The sequence below is a fragment of the Crocodylus siamensis genome, chromosome 4 (genome assembly GCF_052110815.1).
Source record: "Crocodylus siamensis isolate JL-2025a chromosome 4, ASM5211081v1, whole genome shotgun sequence".
NCBI lineage: Eukaryota > Metazoa > Chordata > Crocodylia > Crocodylidae > Crocodylus > Crocodylus siamensis.
This window is the reverse complement of record NC_143398.1, coordinates 199474349-199495200: the sequence shown is the minus strand read 5'-3', so window position 1 is coordinate 199495200 and position 20852 is coordinate 199474349. Positions and strand designations below refer to the sequence as shown.

Sequence of the window (20852 nt, the reverse complement as noted above, 5' to 3'; positions counted from 1 at the left end):
GGGTTCTCTCTCATGTTATCCACAGAGATTCCAATCTTGGTGAAGCACAAGATCAACTTATTGTACATGAGATCAACTTATTCTGAAAAGCAATGTTGAGCTGTTCTTGTGCCATAAAAGCCCTCCTGACAGATGGTATAAAGGAGAAGGGCAGCCTTAACCATTTCTCAACTCTTTATCAACAGAAAACCCACTGCGGTAGGACTACAAAATAACAGAAACAGAGGGCAGATTTTGGAATATATAAGGATAATACATTTGCAAGGACTGGAGGGTAAGTCCTCAAGCAGTCATTTATAGATGCTAAATTTTAGCAACTAATCAGTATGGGTTGTATGAATGCACTGTAAGGGGAACAGAAAACTGGCTGGATTATCAGACTCAAAGGGCAGATGTCTTGATGTCTAGTTGACAGCTGGTATCAAGAGGTGTGCCCCAAGGGTTGGTCCTGGGTTTGGTTTTGTTCAGTATCTTCATGAATTACCTGAAAGATGAGATGGAGTGCACTCTTAGCAAACCTGTGGTTGACAGCAAGCTGGATAGGGAAGTAGATATGCTGGAGGGTAGGGTTAGGATTCAGTGACCTAGACACACTGGAGGACTGGACCAAAAGAAATCTAATGATGTTCAATAAGGACAAGTGCAAAGTCCTGCACTTAGGATGGAACAATCCCATGTACCTGTACAGGTTGGGGGCTGACTGGCTGGGCAGCAGCTCTGAAGAAAAGGACCTGGAGGTTACAGTGGTCAAGAAGCCAACTGAGTCAACAGTATATCTTTGTTGCAAAGGCTAACAGCATACTGGGCTGCATTAGTAAAAGGGTTGCTAGCAGATTGAGGGAAGTAATCCCCCACTACAGAAAGGATTAGAAATTGGAAAGAGTTCATCAGAGAGCAAAAAAATGGTCAGAGGGCTAGGGAACATGATCTCCGAGGAGAGGCTGAAGGAACTGATCTTATTTAATCTGAAGAAGAGAAGACTAAGAGGGGATTATAACAACAGCCTTCAACTCCCCAAAGAATGGTTCCAAAGAGGATGGATCTAAACTGTTCTGAGTGGTGGCAGGTGACAGAACAAGGAGCAATAGTCTTAAGCTTCACCAAGGGAATGTTAGGCTAGATATTAAGCAAAACTCTCTCACTAGGAAAGTGCATCTACTGAAGACATTTACTGTGGAGCTGACTAAAACACCTTGGCATTTACATGTATGGCTGTATAAGGCCACAGTAAACTAATAGTCAGCCAGTGGATAGTACTTGTAACACAAGTGATTCTATGATGGGGACGGATCCAGCCCATGGAGGGATTGTACCTGGCCCATGACAGGTCCCTTGGTCCCACCCAGCCCAGGTGCGAGAGGCAGCCCAGGCCATGGCATGTGTGTCTGTTTCTACTGCCCCCAGGTGCACAGTAGGGCCGAGGTGGCACAATGACCAGACTCCATTTCCCAGCAACCTGGGGACAGCAGCTCCTTCCAGCTGCTGTTGCTGGACCCAGCCCCACTGTGAAGGCATTCTGGCCTGTCTGCCCTGTATCCACTGCCAGAGGCGGGACGTGTGTGGGCAGGGCACGTGGTTGGGTGGGCTGGGACTTCAGGCTTGTTCAAAGTGGCACCCAGGAGCGAAAAGGGCAGACAGGGCCAGGGAAACCCTGGGATCTTGAGGCGGTGACAGTGTGGGACTGTGAATCATGGGTCTGCCCCAGGCCTCAGCCCCATGCTATCACCACCTCATCTTGTGATCCTCGCTTTGTGTGCCCACCTCACTCCCTGCCTCTGGCCCCATCCCACATAGGGAGTTTTAGTGAGTTGCAGGAGGTGAAGGGTGCTGACGCAGCCTGAAACAGCTAAGCAAAACTCCCTATGTGGTTCACAGGCCAAAATAATTGCCCACCCCTGCTCTAAACATCCAGCATGCCAAGTTTTACTTTGGCTCATGAAAAGTGAGGTTTGGAGAACAAAACCAACAGATGAATAGATAGATAAACAAGGCAGGCACTTCAGATGAGGCTGGAGATGAAGACTGTCCTCGTGAAAGACAGGATAATGGAAGATCATGGAAGGAACAGATCATGGAATAAATGTGTCCATCAATATAATGGCATACCACTTCAAACCAGCCATTAGTATATTAAGATCCTGGAGAAGAAGGATTTTCTGAACTGTGGAAGAAAATGGTCCTTTCTTAAAATTTCACAGGTGACAGACTATCACATAGCCTTTTCTAGGGTATGGATTGATAGATTGATTCTAACTGAGATAGGAGGCAATCTTGCCTGTTTTGGAGAGAACAAATATGTATTTTAAATGGTACACAATATGTTGTTCAGACCCAAACAGTTATTGTCATTTGGGTTGGTACAGTCTTTCTATTGAAGGTTTCCTAAGATGTATACAACTGCTTCAGAAAAAAAACTACAGATATCAGCCAGCTACTATCCAGGCTGTCAGGTTCAAGAACTCTACACCTGACAGGAAGTTCTCCAATGGCACACAAGGTAAAACTGACAGCTCCAGATACCCTAACTGCTTGGCCCAAAACTGCAAGTATGATGATACTCCCAACTGTTTCAGTTTCCTTAATTCTCTAGGAATCATAGGTAATTATGGGAAAGTGCCTATCAGAAGTGATGCATAAAGGATGAAGATAACTTCTGTGAGAAACCCTAAATGTTTGCTGTTGCTGTTGTGCTATGTTGCAAACAAGCCTCTTGTTGGAAACTCCATAGCTGTATTTCTCAAGACAGGTCAGCCACTTTGTTCCACAGCCGTGAAAATGGAAGAACAATACAACCTAAAACCAAATGCAGTCTTAACTGTGGCAGCACACAGCAATGTGAAAAATCAGGGTAAATCAGTCTCAGTGGAGCTGCATACTCCTATGTTTTGACTACTGTTACCATTTGCATGGAATCTCGTTTGATAAACAATCGTGTGTGACACTTCTAGAACTCGATACCTCTGTTGTAGATAGCATTTCTACCACTTACATTTTTGTGCAACTTGGGCTGACAGCAGATAAGGCAGAGAGTTAACCTAACTCAATCAAGAAGCCATTAGTATTTCTAATGAAGCAATCTGAATAAACTAAAGAGAAAATAAGACAGTTCCTTCAGGACCATTAAAATAATGTTTTAAGAGAATAGCTTCAATGAAAAAATAAAATAATACACCAAACTGAAACCACGAGCAGTAGAAATATGATACAGAAACTAGAGAAAAATTAGTAATGAGATATAATTTGCTTTTCTTTAAAATAAAATTATAGAAATGTGAATGTATTTGTACAGGTTAACAGCCCATATTATAGGATCAGACCACTGATCTAAAAAAGGTTGAACATGCCCAAGTGTACCTGGGCAGGTATACAATAAGGTTCTTATGCCAGACGACAGGAAAATCAACCTAAGAGCAAATTATTTTCTAAAGGTGGGAATTTAATTAGTATTTCCTTTAACTTGCAGAGCTACGAATATTAATGATGCCAAAGCCTCCTAATTTTTCAAAAAATCAAGATACGGTGGTTGTGCACAACTTCCTTAGGAATAAAATGTCACACAGACTGTAAGAGCTATAAAAAGAATTTTTAATTCTTTCCCCTAAATTGCTGTGTTACAATTTTTTAATATTTATTCAAGTTAAATTTCATGCTCCATTGCGCTGATTGGGTGCCATGTTTCATAAAGCATTTCAAGGTATAAGCTCTTGACAAGCTTCCATAGCTTATACCAACTGAAACACTAGCTTATCGGCACACTTGAACTAGCTGTTGTATTAATGATGTTGGAGGCAAAAGACAGCACTAGTCTAAATACAAACCCTAGAGTACACATTAATTTCTCCCCAACTAAGGAGAAGCCGTTCACTACACTGCCAATCACTACTGATTGCCAGCTTTCAGTCCACTTGTCCAAGTTGTGTGCAAATGAATGCTTTTGTTATTATAAGACAAAAAGGAAACAAAAGATACAATTTGCTTTCAAGTTGAGTTTTTTAAATGCTCTTATTAAGCTGACTTTATAAATAAATTTTTAAAAATCTCTGAATCCAAATTTAAAAGGCCCTGGGATAGCAAATTATATTCTGATATCAAAAGGTAATGTGAAAAGATTAAGCTCCCTGAGGGAGAAATTGACAGACCCAGATAGATGTTAGCTACGGTCTTTCAAAAGGAAGGAGAAAGCATTAATTATTAATGCCCAAACTCCTTACTTCCCTTCCACCTTTGCCATCTCTCCTCCTATTCTTCTGGCCATAGTCATGGTTAATAAGAAAGCAGTGCTAATTGGTTTGAAGTCTGTCCTGGTTAATAGCAACTTGAAGTGACTATGATCAGCAGGACTCAGTTGTATTTAAAACTAGGGAGGGTGGCCATCAACTCAAATAACCATTTTAGTTTTCTTATTAACAGCAATGCCACTTTCAGCACACTACCATGCCTATTTATGCTTCAGTCCAGATAATATTTTGGGAAAACAAAATTCTCATACAAAAGACAACTAATCAAAGAAGATGCTGGTGCTATTACAACCTGTTTGCCAGAACAGTGATATGTATGTGTCCATACCGCCCCCCACCCCCCACCCAACCTCCTTTTTTTCTGGTACCCTATTATTCTGAATGCATACACTACAACATTAATGTTCACTTTGATTAAAGAACAACTATAATTGTGTCCACAATGGTTTTATGTCTCTCTTTACTCTAAACTCTGTTCATACACCAACCCTGGCTTCAGTGGACTGCTTGTACCAGATAGGCACATATGCAAAGTATGTCAGAAATGACTGGGGATTTTTATGATCTGACCATTCACAAGTACCAAAGACTTTCCAAAAAAAATAAACACCCAAAAAGGCATCCTTAAAGGGAGACATTATTAGCACCCCTCAAAAAAAAATTTCTTCATTATTTTTGAAAACTCTCACTGACCAAAGTAAACTCTTGGTAGAGCAATATAGCAAAAACAAAAATGTTGAGTTTATTACAAATATATGCATCTATTAAATGAAAAAATCTAGAACTTTTAAACATCTCAAAAAACTTCATGAATAGTGAAATATCCTATGGAAAAAAAAGCCCAAGTAAAACTGGGACATGTGGTCTAATTCGAAAAATAAATAACTACATTAACTTCGTTCATAAACAGTTTGTTTCTACGGGCTCACATATCCTAATTCTATATAAAATTAAGATATTTAATTCAGCTAACAAACTGAAGTGTGATCACCTGTATAACAGATCTAATACCTTCAATTTTGGAAGCAATACATATTGAGATATCCAGGCACAGTTGTATTTTTATCTCTTCTGCACTATGAAAAAAAAAATCCAATTTAGAAATCAGAGTTGATTTATGAAATATCAAGGGCAGCTGGTCTCTTCCTAGAAACAAAATTGTATTTGTTATTCTACTTCTTTATTTATGAAAATTCCTACAGAATTTGAAAATATGCACAGAACTTTACTAGCTGTGGAAAAAGAAACAATCCATCGTGGCTTTATAAATATAGGCAAGATAAGATATTGTATATACAATATTGGATATTAGCCTGTTTTAATGGGAATGTCATTTTCCATATCATTCACCTGTTCCAAACAAATAGGGAAGGACTTAACTGTTATATTTAGATTTTTTTTCCCCCACCAGGAAGCACGTACATAGACAGCCAATATTTCAAAATTTCACAAAAACCACAGAAAGAAAGTTCTGAAAGCAGTGTATCAATTACTGAAAAATGTATACAACTATATTTGCAATATGGATCTTTTTAAAGGCTTTACTGTTTTTCAGTCAACCTAAGGAGCCGGCAGCGTCATGGGGTTGTAGCAAGGTATTTCAGTACTTTAACTATGGAGAAGCATAACTGCTTTGAAAATGGACTGGAGCTGCAATTTAGGATTCTGTAAAAACTGTTCTGTCTTTATGACAAATTAGCTAACTTGCCTTAAACTCTGATCCTGAATGAAGCAGGATTAAATCCGCAATGATCCTCTTACACTGCTATAAAATCATGCAGATATAACAGCAAGATTCTGCAGCTTATCTTGTAAAAACTGTATCTGTATCAAATGATACATGTCTGTATAATAAGAAAACATTTTTAAAATAAAAAACGGGAGAACAAAATTCTTATACAAAAGACAACAAATCACAAAAGGTGTTGGCATGAACATTAAAATGTGTGTGATTTCGTTTTTAGCCAGCTGAATTCCCTACCATTGTTTTTCATCTTTGTCTTGGATAAAAATGGAAGCAGATGTTTCAATATGGTATAAATATTACATGGGACAAATATCATAGTTGAATAAAATAAATCAGTACAATAATAATTATTGCATTACTTGAATAACCAATGATTGTATTAGCCTTCTACATTTACCACATAAATGGACAGTTTTATTACTTGTTGTCAACCGATCTGTCTGTAACACTAACAGATGGCAATGCAAGACACTGACTTCTGAAGCCATGTGCTTTTTAATATAAATTATTTACAAAAGCAACCATAATGTGCTAATCATTAATACAAAGCACAGAGATGGAATACCATTTATTCTGAAATCCTCTACAGATTATTTTCAATGAGCAATCAAAGAAACAGGAGGAAAAAAATGGAAGTAAAGAAAAATGATGAAAAATCTAATAGTGAATAACTGCCCTTTGACTATTTCAAATACTTACGAGGCACAAGTAAGTTATTATTCCTTTAATTCAGAAGAAGTACCATTACATAAAAAACAAATTCCTATAGCACTTAGAATATATAACATATACAAATAATTATAAGCAGACTTGACAGATGCAGGTATTTTGGGGGTTTTCTTGTTTTTGCTTTTGTTTTGTTTTTATTAATTGACAAACTTCTGAATTCAGTTATTCGATCTTCAGTAACTTCACTTCCCAATTTCCATTTTTTAGTGTAGTGTCTGATTCCTGTAATCTAATACATCCTAAAGGCCTTCTTCAACTTTATAAGTTTGACGCTGCTTTTTAATGTCCTTTGTTCTGTAAAATGAATGCTAGGAATCGATCCAGTGCTATTTTTACTCATTGACAATTTTAATACAATGAACAAAATGGAAGACTTTTTTCCTTGTTCTGGGAGTTATAACAACACTCACTGGGAAGCTACAGTATTTATCTCCATTTTCCAATCATCCAACTACAATCCTGACAGTTGTTTTCAAACTTTTGTCTAAAATTGCTGTGCTTTACAGCTGGCTTACATGTTATCACTATTTTCTCTGCAGTTTGTACAACATCAAAGATTTGGAAGATGAAAACCTGTGAGATATGTCTTTTCCCAATCAAAGGTTTCCTTTTCCTACAAAAAACCCAAAAATTCTGCTAAGAGGCTTTGGAAAAGCCTATGGGTGCATCCAGATATGCGTGGATTTTTGGTTCCCAGGGGACAAGTAGCAGCAGTGCAAGCTGGCACATGGCATTTTGGAGCATAGCAACTTGTCCCTGGTGGGGTAGAGGAGACTAGGGCCAACACTGGGCTGGCCCCAGCAGCCATACCTGGGGTCCTGGGGCCTCTCGGTACTGCAGCCATAGCAATTCTGCCACATGGAACCTGGCTGGCAGCAGAGTGCAGCTCTGGGCGGCCTGGCTCCAATTTTCAGCAGCGTACGCTGACCAAATTTGCACTGTTCCATTTTTTTCCCCCCCCCCCGTGGGTTTTTTTTTTTTGATCCCTGGATACCCAAGGGTGAAAAAAACCCGGTGTTGTGGATGTTCAACCAGTGCACCCTTGCAGCATGGCGAACACCAGACTGTGGTATTTGGTGCTGCAAATGTGTTTGCAATGCTGCATACTGCACCGTCGTGCTCATCTGGATGTGCCCTATGAGTTTAAAATAAGCAGGGAAAAGGATCTGTCCAGCTCCAACAGAAAGGTAGAGGAAGGTGAATAGAGGCCAAGCCCTATCCTACCAAGTACCTGCTATCACATTCAACCTGCCTACCCCTTCCAGGGATTATGTTGTATTCAGCACTCTCCAATCAAAACCTCTGATCAATATTGTTGACAGCATGGATATTCTTTTTTTCTCCCCATTCTTTCAACTGAAAAAAATCTTGCGGGATCCCTGTCAGTTTAAATATGTGGAGGAATACATCTAATTCAATAGTCTATTCTTCTGGTTCAACAAAGTTTCATTCAGTCATGTGTGATGAAAATTCTGAAGAAAAATCTGTTACACCTAAGTTGAACATAAAACCTCTCTCTTGACAACATTTACATATTAGTTATTGATTCAACCCAGTGAATCATGTGTTTTTTTTAATGTTTCCTTTAATTTCATGGAACACTAAGAAAGATAAATTGATTTTTGGTAATCATAGAAAACTGTTTGCCCATCTGAAACACTGATTACTTTCAGCACCCATTGATTTAAACACTGAATACGGAAAATTAAGACTACTTGGACATCCTGGAACAGGACCTTCAGAAAATCTAGACACTCTATGCTCAATAGTTCACAACTCCACTTCCAAATACATTTTACCCACTAACGATATTCTTCTCTCTCCAGTTCACCAATGATTCCCTTGCCTTCCTCTCTGCAGTCTGTGGAACAGTGTAACTTCCCTACAGTTTCATTAAAAAAAAGCCTATGAGACATAAGAAACTGGATTTTCTGGTCAGTTCCCACTTGAGGAATTCAGAAAGTACTTTAAACTTGTAGTTAAGTGCCCTCCCTGAACACGTGCGTTTCCCCAATTTAAACTAAATTTTCAAAATAAATTACTTTTTGAAATAATGGGACTAATGTTTCCAAAAATCTGCACCAAAAAAAAAAAATCAAAGGAAAATGACAAAAAGCCCACCTTTCATAAATTGCTATTTACAGTTAAATACAATTAATTAAATTTAATGCAGAACATCAAAATATTATCCAACAAAACCAGGAAACTAAGGTGAAATACTTTCCTAATTTAAATACTATGGGGTGGGCGCAAAAAGTAAGCTTTGTCATTAAAATTACTATATAGATTTTGCAAACTGCACATGTTGGTAGCTAGATTCTAGTGAGGCACGTTACAAACAGATGGATAGATTGTACTAATCATCAAATTACATTATACAGTTATGTTCCCTTTTTAATTTTTTCTTCAAAACTTTGGAAATAATCTGCTATGGTATGTCTATCTGAACAAATATCAAAAGCAGTGAGTGGTAGGTATCACTCTGTTTCGTTACTTAATTTAACTTCTAAAATATACAGATGGTATATCAGAAGCTAAATATGCATGTGACTAAGCAATGGCAGAGACTAAACCTAGGGTACTTGCAAATGCACAAAAAACCCCAGAAGAGCACAAAATATTTTGTTTACTTGAATTATTAATGACTGCTGTAATTATAACGCTAGCTTAACCATTTTCAGAATGAAGCCTATGGCTCTGCAGAGCATTTCAATATCTCACTGTATTCAGTGGAATATAGGTACAAGCTTATACTTGGCTTGACTGAGGTCTAAACAGAACTCATAGTATCATACAAAAGTAGTAATAGAGGGGACCTCTGGAGGTCATGTAGTCTAACCCCCTGCCAGAGACGGGATCACCTCTATCTAAATGCTTACAAACCCTTGTCTGACCTATTACTAAAGCTACACAAATCAAGACTGTCACAATTACAAGGCTTAGTAGGCGGACAATGCCCACCCCGCTACAGAGGAAGGAACCCCCAAAATTCATACCAGTTTGACCATGAGGTAAAATGTCTTCCTGTCCCTACACATGGCAACTGGTCCAAGCAGTGGGACAAGACCCTCCAGCCAAGAAGCTCCAAGTTTTTGTCTTAGCAGAAGCACTAGCACATCCCAGTCAAAATCTTACAGCCAACTCTCAATGCTTGAGGAAGATGAACATCCTGCCCAGCACGTGCAGCAACAGGAAGTGGGAAAATTCCTTTTCATCCTCATGTGGCAATCAGCAAAGCCCAGAAACATAGGGAATACTTACTAAACCACCTCCATTCTGCTCTGCAACCTGGAGACAGCAAGTACTCTACATACCACAACCTCTAACTGGGCAGCCGAACTCCCCTTTCTGGATCTGCTCCATGAATCTTACTCAGTTCCTTTAATTTTGTTTCACAACTAAGCCAAATGATGGAGCTCTAATTCATTCTTTTGCTTCTAAGTACAGCCAGTACTCTTCTCCAATATCCACCTGCTTCAGGCAGCAAAGCTCTTTTCATCATCTCTAAGCAATCTATTTGGGAGGAGGGAGGGCTCTTGAGCTTCGAACTGTTACTCCTTACAGAACACTCCAGACACAGGCACTCCAAGGTCATCTCTGACCAATGCTTATCAAGCCCTACTCAATGATGGTGATTCCATAACTTCCACAGACACTCTAGTCTAGGGGTGGGCAACTATTTCAGCTGCAGGGCAACTTAAGTTTTGGTGAGCTATTGAGAGCTGCACACACAAAAATAACGGTCAAGATATCATTTTAACAAATTAGAGATTAAAAAGAAAAATGAATCATATGCTAAAAATCAAACATCTACTATAAATACATTAATTTTATATATAAAAAAAATTTCAACACCATTATGCTTTTTTTGAATAGTGTATACAGAGTAGAGATGTGAAAGTTTAAACATTTAAATCAGGGGTGGGCAAAATTTGGCCTGTGGGCTGAATTCAGCTCATGATGGGTCTTGGCTGAATGGGTCTTGGTTGCGGTGGGTCTCTTGGTCCCACCTATCCCAGGCATCTTCCACTGATGGCGTGTCCTGCCATCCACTGGGCACGCAGTGGGGCTTGGTCAGCTCCACAGCCAGACTGCCTTTCTAGGCAGCCCAGGTGGCGGCAGCTTTCTGGCTGCCACTGCCATTGGCCCCAGCCTTGTGGTACCAATGTGGACCTGCGCTGCACAACCCTGACCCTGCAGGCCCCACACTTGCTTTAGGCTTGGCCACCCAGGCTCAGCAGTAGCAGTGCAGGACAGAAACCATTGCTCAGCATCTGGTAAAAGCAGCTCCCCCCAATCGTCACTGCTGCCACTTCCTGGTGTAGCCATCTGGAGCCCATGGGCTAACCCCGTGTCTCCGCTGCCATCACTGCTGCCACTGGGCTGCCTAGTGGCAGCACAGAGTAGACACAGCACAGCCCCACGAGGCACGGGCTCCAGGCAGCTACACCAAGAAGCACCAGCAGGGACGAGGGCAAGGGCCACTTTCTCTCCCGCACTGAGCAGCAGCTTCTGTCCTGTACTGCTGCTGCTGCTGAGCCTGGGAGGGCAAGCCTGGAGCAAGCACACGACACATGGGTTCAGGGCTGTGCAGGCAGGTCTCCACTGGTACTGCAGGGCTGGGGCCAGCAGTGGCAGCAGTCAAAAGGACACAACCACACCCTGCCCCACACACACAGCTGTGCACCTCTGGGGGGAGCCCCACGCACTGCTACAATCACACACCCCACCATGCACACCCCACAGTCCTCTGTCACCCCACAGCTCCGCACAAACCCCACACCCACCCATACCCCCCAGAAAACTCCCATATCCACCCACCTACATCCACACACACCTCCACACTCCACATTCACACAGAAACCTACAGCCACACACAAACCCAATACCCATCCATCCGTATCACCTCCCCCACAATATACAAGAATAAGCCTTTATTTTGAGCTATTATGCAATCACCTCTATATACACCACATAAACACACACAAATGAGGACAAAAATATTTTTTTAAATAAAATTAAAATATGCTATTGTCAATGATTGATTTTTAGTACAGTAACAGCTCTGTTAACTGGCACCTTACAAGCCGCCGTGGGCACGCATGCCAGCTTGTAAGGTAAAGTGAAAACGTAAGTGCCCACTGTGGCACTTCTGCTTTCTCTGAGAACCATGGCCTGGAGCAAAGCAGACTGCGCTGCCAAGCCCCCAGAGCCTGAGGCATAGCAGGCTGTGCAGGACCCGCCTCCCTGTCCCGCAGGGCCCGCAGGAGAGGTAGCAATGCCCTGGACACGGTGGGAGAAGCAGAGGCCCAAACAGGCAAGAATGCCTGCTCAGGCTGCCCAATTAACCAGTATATTTTGTTATCTGACATCCCCCATTCCTGGGGGAAGCCAGATAACAGAGCTTTTACTGTATATAATTTGTTTTTTTTCCAGTTCCAAGATGGCAAACTCTTTTCCCAAAAGGAGTACTTCTGGGGGCAGGATTTCTGGTCCCAAGATGGCGACCAGGGGGAGGGCACCTGTTAAGGGGCAGGGCTACCCTTGTGGCCCTCACCAGCTTGCCAAAACTCATTAAGTGGCTCTCCAGCCAAAATAACTGCCTGTCCCTGATTTAAATTATAAGTATATACTTATACTGGTAATGCATTACCAGTAAACACTTAATGAGGGATACAATCTGGTGGGGAAGGGAAGCAGCATGCCACATCAGGAACAGGAAGGCAGCATTGCAGGAGAGAGGGAGAAGCAAAGAAGAGGGGAGGGGCTAGGGAGGACTAGTACCCATTGACTAGGAGGCTAAGGAAGAAAACAGCAGGCAGCCTAATGACTCACCAATTAAGCAATTAGCTGCTCATGCACAGGTGCACAGAAGCTAGAGGGAGATAACAGGCTACTTTAAATTTAAAGCTATCCCCTATCCACATTGCCTGCTCTCTTCCTCCCACCATACCAGTGGTAAAGCCCCTCGCCTGCCACTGCTGCTTGTGGGGTTGTGCTGTCTTGTGGGGCCTGCTGCCGCCCACTCCCCCCTCTGTCAAAGTCCCAGAGTAGCTGTGTCCAAACCGGTCCATGCACAGCCTCATGGGGCAGGCGCCAGCCTGGGGCCATGTTATCAGTTAACTGTTTAACTGATATAATTACAGGGGATTAAGTGGATAATTATTTAACGCTATTTACATCCCTAACATGATGCCTTCAGGGCGAGGTCTGGGGGGATGGGGAACAGCCATGGCACCACAGCACCAGCATGTAAGCACCCACCATGCCTCCCTCCACCTGCCCACTCAACCTCGAGGCATGGCTGCCAGGCCAGGCCAGGGCATGGGGGTGAACTACAAGTCCCAGCAGCCTCAGGGGCTGGCCTGGCCACCACAGCTGCTAAGAGGCGGTACGTGGGAAAAGTGGCAGGAGCACCATCACTGTCCTGTGCTCCCTGAACTGTCGTTTCAGTTTGTTGAACAAGGCAACCCTTCCTAACCCTTCACCTTTTCTCCCACCCCAGCCATCCTGATGCTGAGGTATGGATAGAGCCACCGCTGCATTTATACAGGCTGGGAGGACAGTGCAGAGGCAGGATGGCAGTGGTGGGTAGCACACTGCAGTAGGTCGGGCTGCTCCAGGACCATCTGTGTGTGGCTTGCACAAGGCCTGTTGCATGGGGCCGGGTGTGTGGGCAGGACTGATTCTGCCCAGCATCCCCTCTGGCACCAGCAGAGGCCAGAGCTGGAGCCGCCACCTATGCCACAAGTCCATGGGCTGGACAGAATCAATTGGCAGGCCGGGTATGGCTCATAGGCTGTATTTTTCCCACCCGTGGTTTATTCCATTGCCTACTGCCCCAACAGTGAAGTTTACATATCCAATCTAAACCTACATTTCTTTTTCCACAAATTCAAGCTATTGGTCCACATCCTACTCTCTGTGGCAAGGGAGAAAAGGCATTTTCCTCCTTTTTTCTGGGAGCCCTGCAGATTTTTGATGATGGGACATGACAACAGTCTTAAGTACCTTTTCTATAAAATGAATGTGCCTATTTCCTTCAGGCTCTTCTCATAGGGCTTGCCTTCCAAGCCTCTTTTTGTCATCCGACTCTGGACCCTCTCTAACATCATCTCCCTTTAAAAACACAATAATCTAGATGAGGCCTAATGACAGTTAAGTAAGGAAACACTATATCTGCCATATTTTGCACCTAATGTTCTTACTGATTGCACCTCAAAAAATTATATGCACCTTTTGTGCAGCTGCCACACTGGAGACTCATTATGAGCCCAAGATCTAACACAGCTCCTACATCCTTCTCCATAGGTCTCCCATCCAACCAGTTGTCACACATTTTGTAGTTGTGCTTTTTGATTACTCTTTCCAAGACGTAGCACCTTGCGGTTGTCAAAAATGAACTTCATCGTATTGGCTCTAGCCCAATTTTCCAAATTGCCAAAGATCCTTCTGAATTGTGCTCCTATCCTCCAATGTGGTCACAATCCTTCCCAGGTTCACATAATCCAGTGGTTCCCAAACTTTTCCATCCCACAGCACACTTACATGAATTAAAAAAAACATCACAGAACACTGGACATGGAATGGAGGGGTGGTGCATGGCCAGATGTGGAGTGGGGGGGTGCGCGGCTGGACGTAGGGTTGGGGGAAGGGTGGCATGGCACTGGAATCACTGGATCGAGTCATACCCCCTACATGCTGCTGCTGTGGACAACCAGACAGACAGATGCGTAGCTCCCCAAAATTCCGTGGCACACCTGGTCATACCTTACGGTACACCAGTATGCTGCAGCACACCAGTTGAGAAACACTGGTATAATCTGCAAATATGCTCAAAAAGCTATTTCAGTTAATAAATGCATTGAACAAAACTGGGCTTAAGACAGACCCCTGTGGGACTCCACTCAACTAGAGGTGCATTGGTCCCATAGTGGATCAGCACTGATATAAGGAATACTGACAGTATTAGCAATCAGCTTTTTCTGGCTGACGTGACTGATAAATACTAGGTGCATGCATGCAGCTGCAGTGCAGCACGCAGGCAGCCAGCAGCGCAGCCCGGCAGCGTGGAGAGTAGCCGAGTCCAGTTGGTACGTCTGTTGTGATGGAAGGGGCATGGGGAGGACCAGATCAAGCCCCCCACAGCGAGGGTGGGAGTGGGGCGGGGCAGGCGCTGCACAAGCGGGCTGGGGTGTGGAATGGAGCCACAAGGGGCTTGTCTGGGGGGCAGCTCCTGCCACTGCATGCACCATGGAAAGGCATGGGGGGTGTGCCCCAAGATCTGCGCATACAGCGAGGGCGGGCAGCAGCTGTGGGCTGGGGCTGGCACCCGACTCTTCTTTTATGACCCGCTGCTGCCCCCCACCCCCCAAACAAGCTCGTCCTGCCCAGCTGTACGGTGCCTGTCCCAGCCCCAGCCCCATTCCCTCCCTCACCACGGGGGCTACAATCTGCCCCCCCAGACCCCTTCCCTCCCTCCTCACCTCTTCCCCCATAACAAACTTACCAGCCAGATGCTGCTCTCCATGCTGCTAGGCTGCATATTGGCAATCGAATCAGTTTCAGCCAATATGGATGGTTAAAAATAGGCAATTGGTATCAGCCCAAAAAATCTCTATCGGTGCACCCATACACTCAACACCTTCCACCCTTCTGACACAGATCCATTTATAATTACACTTTGCTTGCAGTCACTGAGCCAGTTGTCCACTTTGGAGTAGTTTATCTAGCCTACATGTCTCCCAATTTGTCAAAAGCCTTGCTGAAGATCAGATACACTATACCTACTGCATTCATGCTTTTTCCATCTAAGGATATTGAATTTTATCATGTTGTGATCCCTTCCTCTTAATTTTCCCGTCACCTTCACATCCTCTACCAGGTCTTCCCCCTTCATCACAGCAAGATCCAAGATCCCCCCCAGTGATAGTCTCAATTTGTTACCTTCTTGAAAAGTTACTCATTTACCCTTTTTCCTGACTTAGCAGTCTTTAATAAATCCCCACCATTGTATTTGGGTGAAGATAAAAGGTGAAGGATGCAGAACCAATTATATTCTCATCTGCTACCCTCTTCCTCCTAAACTAGGGAACAAGGGTATGTATTTTTGACATATAAGGTGCTGCCAGCAATGTTTCTCCCCGTCCTATCCTTGCACAACAGTGTGCCCCTCAATGTTGACATTCCAGTCATAAAAGTTGTCCCACCATGTCTCTATGACACTAATCTGATCATCATTCTTTTCAAAGGCTATACTTGCAGCTCATTTTATTTGTTCCCCATACATGCATTTATATACATACATTGGATGCATTTTGCATTCTGACCTACTTGTTTCCCTTTTGCATCTCCTGTTGCTCTCCTGGGCTTTGCATCCCATTCCCCAAATCGAGCTGCTTCTCCCTGTCCTCTCCCCCCTGGATTACTTCTTCCATTGCTGGATAGTGGAACCTAATTTAAAGCCCTCCTCACTAAGCTAGTCAGATGATGCTCAGAGATGCTCTTTCCAGTTTTGGTCAGATGGATCATGTCTCTTGACTGCAGTCCTCCCCCCCAGAATGCACCTGTTGAAGAATCAAAAGCCTTCCTGTTGATACCACTGTCTCAGACACACATTAACTTGCATGACAACATGGTCCTTGCCTGAGCCCTTAACTTCCCACTGGGAGGATTGGTGAGAACACCACTTACCCAGCAAGCTCCTTAATCCTCCTGCCAAGAGCCTCAGTCTCCTCTGATCTGTACACTGCCATGCCTGGCAGTATCACTAGTGCCAACATGGATAAGCAGGAAAGGGTAGTAGTCTAAGGGATGGATGAGCTCTGGCAATTTTATGAGACATCCTGAAAATGGGCTTCAGGCAGACAGCACATCTCCTGGGACTCCAAATCTAGAAAACACACTGGTACTTCTGTCCATCATGAAAAGGAGTCACTAACCACCACAACCCTCAACCTTTTCAGTGCAGTGGTCTTACAGCCCCCATCCCTGACGACCTGTACTTTCTGCTCTCTAGACTGCTGAGTCTTCTGGATCTTGCCTGTTGATGGCCTTTTCTCCAGCTGTTCCACAACAGAGTGCTTGAAAAGTTACTCTGATCTGTATCACAAGAAATCTTTTAAATAGTTGCTTTAGGACTAGGATATCAAGATAAAGCCTGCAGACCTTATCATCCAGGCCTGCACACTGAATCCCATCATCAAGCCTGCTGTGCTGCTTGTGTGTCTTGGACTGAACCTGTACACTGCATGCCAATTCCAGCACATCAGGAGGGTTCTGGTGCACAGGGCACAACATGCAAGGCTGGTCCATGGCACTCAAGGCACCTGCACTAGACCAGCCCTGCACATTGAATCCAGCATGTAGGGTCAATCTGTGGGCCCAATCTGGCCCATGAACCAGCCCCATGGGCCCAATCAGTTTAACACCACTGTTCTAAAACTTACGTACAGTTTTCTGGTTGCTGAAGCAAAAATCCCTACACAGTTGGAATTTCAGTCTTTGACAAGGAACAGCTCTAGGAATCTTTTTATGTCTATCCTTCACACTGATATTTCAACTGTTACCAGACACCTACATCTTCCCTGATCCTAAATCTGAAAAGCCTTCTCAAGTTTGCTCCAAATTTCCACAAGGATAAGAATAACTACTGGGTCATTTTAATCTCTCTTTTTTTTACAGTGAGAACTGATTTTCAAAGGCCTAAGCTGTCAGCCTTATTGCTGAATCAATGCCAGAGAAGATTTCTTCAAATGGATGGTATATGCAAAAAAATAGTTGGAGGCAAGTTTGAGCTACGTGCAAATTGCAAAGCAACAAGAAATCTACTGATTCTGCAGTTTTAAGTTATATTCATCTTTCCCCAGTCCTAGTTACAATATATGAAATTCTCAAAGCTACTTGTACAATGAAGCTAAGTCTACTAGACAGAGAAAAGTAGTTTTTAAAGGGTGTTTGGAATAACCAGCTGCACATTTTAGAACAGCAGGTTCCTGGAGAGCAACAGAGCAATCTTTAGCTAATTTTGAAGCACAATTATTTGGACTTACTAACTAATCACTGAAGGCAAGACCAGCAGCAACTCCTTGTACGGCAAAATCCACTATTTGCAAACTAAGTTCTGGTTGCTGTTAGATGGTTTGCAGAGGATATAATCTGATTTTGGGAAAAGAAGAAAGATGGAGAGGTTGCCCACTGTGTTCCTACATCCTAAATTCTGGAAGTAGTTTTTAAGGTCTGTTTGCAAAGTATGTTCAATTCATACAAACTGGAACTTCTAAGATGCTGGACGCAGTCACAGAAATGAGTTACCACATGAAAAACAGTGGTGAAGAGCTACAGCTTGTCAGCTCTGGGTGCATGTTCTTAGCCTGCAGTAAATCAAACACAGGTGATGGTAATACACCACAGGTTAGCTTTCATTTAATCAAAAATTAACAACATGCACATAGACAGTTACTTTGGAAAGGAAAGTGCGTTTTACATCCCCAGACCAATTTATTTGGTAATAGCTTGTTTTTTGTCCCTGTGGTCTACTCTGTACTGTTTCACTGAAATCTGACTGGTAGGTCATAGACCCACCAAATGAATGCACAAAGGTCATTGGGGTAGAATTGTCAAAAAGATTTCCTTTTGACCAATAAAGAATTTATGACCCGTAGGGCTTTGACTTTTATAGTTTTCCCCTAAAATAATTCAAATAAGCAGTCTTTTGATCTACAGTAACATAAACATCTTAAAACGTCCACTATTGTTCACAGTCTTCTTTCAAAGAACTGCAGAACCCCTTTATTAAAAAATTCAGATTGGGGCAGGGAAATGTTTGTGGCTCAGCTGCAACAGGTTATTGTTTATAAAGAAACACAAAAGTTGATTTATAAAAGCAGAAGTGACCTATACCACTACTACAAGGATAGAACGTCTTTATTAATATCATTATTCTTACTACATTTCATTATGTATCACTATCATCTAATGACCTATGTTAAACTAAGCCTTAAAGTCAAATAGAAAAGTTTCCCCACATTACAGAAAGCATTTAAAATGATCTTTGCCTCATTAGTCTATTAGACCTAAGGTAATCTGTTTATTCTCTAGAAATATATTCTAGCCAAGTCATAATAAGAGCCTTAATGGAAAAGATGTGGAATTTCAAGTTACTGAGCCTACAATGATTACAAGTAATAACACTAAACAAGAAAAAAGAAGTGGTGATTTACAGAGGACCTCTGAAGAAGCTTTTCTTTTACAATGCAATCAAGAGAATACTCAGATATATGCAGCCAGTCTAGTTTTGGAAGAGAAACTGTCATATACAGAAATGGCTTATTCTTTATATTAAAATGTGGAGAAGTAGGCATTGAAGAATACCTTTAGCTGTTTCAAAAACAGAATCAGCCATCAGGTTTAAGAAAACACTTCTCCTTCCCCCAGGGCTTACGCAAGCAGAAGTCACACTCATGAAAAAAATAATCCAACCATTCAAACAGTACCTCTATAAGCAGTGTTTGGTAATAAGCTACATGAAGACCAAATTCAGCAACCTGGATAATATCTATCCAGGTGGTTCACGATGCTCTTAATTCACAGTAAGTTGCTGAACTGCCATTTAGCTGTTTACTGTCACTTTTACTTCAAATGGTGTACTTCCCTGCTCAGCTGGAACAAGGCAGTGGTTCCACAGTTGATCAGAGAAATGGCATCCTTTGAAATAAAAGCTATAGCAAACAGCAGAGATGACCCGAGCAGGGTGCAGGGCCTGGGGCAAATCAGCCTGTGCACGGCCCCACCCCCAGACGCAAGGAAGCTGGCGGGGGAAGTAGGGGGAGCTGAGTGGCCAGATGTGAAGCCGACAGCAGCTTCATTCAGCTCCGCAGGGCCCCCCAAAGTGTGGGTCCCAGGGCAGTTGCCCCAATTCATGCCCCCTAGGGACAACCTTGGCAAATGGTTAGGGTATTTCAGGTCCCATGGAGTAGTTTACTACAGTTCTGCATATCCCTGGTTGTATCACAGATCTAGCTGTATAAATACATGTTGCCAAATTAAGCAAATTAGTTGTGCCAGGACATATGCTGCGTGAAACACATCTATTATCCCACCTGTTGATCCTGTAGGACAACAAGTGACACGTTCTCTGCTTGCAGGGATGCACCCTGGGGAATTTCTGGGGTGCATCTCTAAGTGGAAAAAGCTGGGCAAATTATCCCAGGGCTTGAGGGGCCCAATTACGCACAGGAATTTATAGGGCACACAAGATGAGGCCCCTCATGCCACAGGAGCACCTTTCCAGGGTGTCTCAGAGAGCTCTGAGCTGCCCATATTCTCATACCACATACCAAACAGACATCTACTGCAATTAAGTGGCAAGAACTATTATCACCTTGCTGTGGCCACAAATTTGGGCATTTGTAGGGTGACGAATGGTATAGATCAGTGGTTTTCAACCTGTGGTCTGTTTTTTAAGAAACACAGGTCCTCTCAAATAATTTTTAATTTACCTGTACATTAAAAAAAAAGACAGCCTGACATCAGATCCACTGGTAAGCATGAAGCCCAAATTACAGTTTAAACAAAATTAGATTACAATGCTAGCATTAAAGGTCAACCCATGTGCAGGATGCCACTTGTCATGCATCAGTTTTTCCCAAGACTCTACTAAACATGCTACAGATGATAAGATGGAGGTACTAATATTAGACAACAGTCCTTAAAGATATACTGCTTCATGCAAGTAAGAGCATAATCTGTGTATTTCAGAAAAACCTATTCGTAATTAGCATCCAAAAACTACAAGAGGGAGATGAATTCAGAATACTGTAACTCCAAAATGGCTGCTCCTGTCCCCAGGAACAGCAGTAGTAATGTCCCAACAGTCCTAAGTCATGAAGCTATATACAAGACAAGCTGAAGTACTGTTCAACAATTATAGTAGCTAAAACCATGAGAGGTGACATGAAACAGCTTTATTATACATAAGAAAGGATTAAAACAGAAAAACTTCAATTCCAAAACAGCTTCATTTAATATTCTTCTTAAAGAAAATTAAAAAATGAAAGGCCACATGTTTGTTAGAGAATCTACAAAACAATACCAAGTATGGATAAGCATTCATTTTGTTCAGAACATATCCATTTTGT

At 42.6% G+C, this 20852-nt stretch overlaps 1 protein-coding gene across 7 annotated transcripts in view; it reads right to left on the bottom strand.

The window, feature by feature from the left end:
- SESTD1 (SEC14 and spectrin domain containing 1) overlaps window positions 1-20852 on the bottom strand; it is a 148615-nt gene that overhangs the window by 46841 nt on the left and 80922 nt on the right. The gene's annotated exons all lie outside the window — the stretch shown is intronic.